Source organism: Penaeus japonicus, unplaced genomic scaffold (genome assembly GCF_977035675.1).
Source record: "Penaeus japonicus unplaced genomic scaffold, GWHDUDI00000001_assembly GWHDUDI00000023, whole genome shotgun sequence".
In the NCBI taxonomy this organism is placed as follows: domain Eukaryota; kingdom Metazoa; phylum Arthropoda; class Malacostraca; order Decapoda; family Penaeidae; genus Penaeus; species Penaeus japonicus.
Window position 1 is genome coordinate 11,013,863 of NW_028234425.1, and position 2,500 is coordinate 11,016,362.

Consider the following 2,500-nt stretch of genomic DNA (forward strand, 5'->3'; position numbering starts at 1 on the left):
TCGGAGAGAGAGAGTGGGGAGGGGGGGGGCGAGATCTACGAGAGATTGATATAGTCAGAGAGAGAAAGAGAGAGAGCGAGCGAGCTCCGGTAGCAATTGAACTTTAATATCTGGTTTAATTGCAAACGCAGCCAATATAAAGGCATTTGGAGGTCTGCTCTATGGATGCCTCCTCCGTTGGTGATTTTATATGATTAATATTTGCTGTCTGTCTCTCTCTCTCTCTCTCTCTCTCTCTCTATATATATATATATATATATATATTATATACATATATAGATAGATAGATATAGATAGATAGATAGATAGATATAGATATACATATATATATATACATATATATATATATATATATAAACTAAATAAAAATACAGAATTAAAAAACACGAAAATCATCAAATAACCACAGACAAATAAGCAGTATAGCAAGTAAAAGGTACTAACCAAAGGAATGGGTTGTTGGTAGTTTAAATGGTAAACAGGGCGGTTGCATTGGAAGTATTGTTCAGTTGTGGTTTCATGGTTAGGATGTGAAGTGATTCTGCTATGATCAGGTCAAATCTGTTAATGTGGGAGGTAAAAATTTTGAAATCAGTATTATTAAAAGGGTGATTGTGGAGGTGAGAGTCTCTTTAATTGTTGAGAAGGATGGTTTACTCAGCTGTAGGCCTGTCCTGATTGACTTGCCTTTGTGTTCGAGAATGCGGTGACGGAGCCATCGTGAGGTTGAACCCACGTACCTAGCCTGACAGCTAGGACAAGTAAAAAGGTAAACCACATTCGAACTTAGTTCAGAGTCGCACTTTTCTCTTTTCTTAATGAAATTTCCGATAGTATTATAATTGTAAAAAACAAACCGAAAACAGATCTGGGGATAGCATTGTCTGAGAATTTTATTTAATGATTTTCTAAGATTAAAACTAAGACCGCCCATATATGGAAGATTTATATATTTAATGTCTTTGTTGACTGTGGTTGGTACAGTTTTCGGGTGGAATTTCTGATACAGGATATTGCGTAGGGCTTTATAAAATAGGTAAGAGGAGTACCCATTTATAGTGAAATAATCCTTTATGAATGAAACTTCTTTATGAAAACTGGTCCAAGTAGAACAGATGTTATATGCTCGGTTGATAAGTGTTGTAAGGTTGTTTAGCTTGTAAATATGGGGAATATAGCTTAGATAGTGAAGTCCAAGGCCAGTGAATGTGGGTTTCCTGTAAGCACTGGTGAAGAAGCAGTTATTACGAAAACTTATGCAGGTATCAAGGAATGATAGTTCATTATTTTGTTCAATTTCACAAGTGAATTTAATATTGGGATGTTGTGAATTCAAATATGTAAGGAAAGGGTTAATGTGAGAAGGGTCATTAAAGAGTAAGAAAGTATCATCCATGTAACGACGATATAAAATAGGTTTGAAATTCTCAGGACAATTATTAAGCTTGTTCATGATGGCAAAGGAAAGTGTTAGCATAACAAGAGCCAAGTGGCGATCCCATTGCTACACCGTCTATTTGTGTGTAGATAGAGTCGTTAAAAGTAAACACTGAATTGTGAGCAGCTATATCCAATTGTTTCTTATAAGTTATCTTCAGACCATACGAGTTTAAGAGTGATGAGGTAATTTTGTTTATGATTATATCAGTGGCCCTTTATATATATATATATATATATATATATATATATATATATATATATATATATATATATATATAAATATATATATATATATATATTAATATATATATATATATTTATATATATATGTTTGTATGTATATGTGTGTGTGTGTGTGTATACATATATATCTTGTATGTATGCATATATATATGTACATATATATGTATATATATATGTACATATATATGTATATATATATATATATATATATATATATATATATATATATATATATATGTGTTGTGTGTGTGTTTTTATGTGTCTGTGTGTGTATGTATATATATGTATATATATATATATATATATATATATATATATATATATATATATATATATATGTATATATGTATATATATGTATTTATATATGTATGTATATGTATATATATATATATATATATATATATATATATATATATATATGTGTGTGTGTGTGTGTGTGTGTGTGTGTGTGTGTGTGTATGTAATTATATGTATTTCCAATTAAGTGTTGGACATATTTAAAATAAAAATGCATGCATTAATTATGTAAGAATATATACGAGTGATTAAGTTTTTCTTCTTCTAAAGTGGACTTCTGCATAAATGACTTACTGCATATGTTATAATTAACTTTTGAATCTAAAAATACAATTTTGTATGAACTTATAACCGCATTAAGTGATTTTTTCCCACTTTGGAATATCAGTTTGTTGTTTGTTGAAATAATCGTTCAAATGCTATTTATCATCATATATCACTTGACATATTTTCTGAAGGAAAAAAAATACAGGTTATATTATATAAAGATAAGTCAAGACAGTCTTGTAATTCAACTA

At 29.6% G+C, this 2,500-nt stretch overlaps 1 pseudogene; it reads right to left on the minus strand.

Annotated features, from left to right (window-relative positions):
• Positions 1-467: 467 nt before the first annotated feature.
• On the minus strand, positions 468-1,517 carry LOC147469164 (uncharacterized; annotated as a pseudogene).
• Between the last annotated feature and the right edge of the window lie 983 nt (positions 1,518-2,500).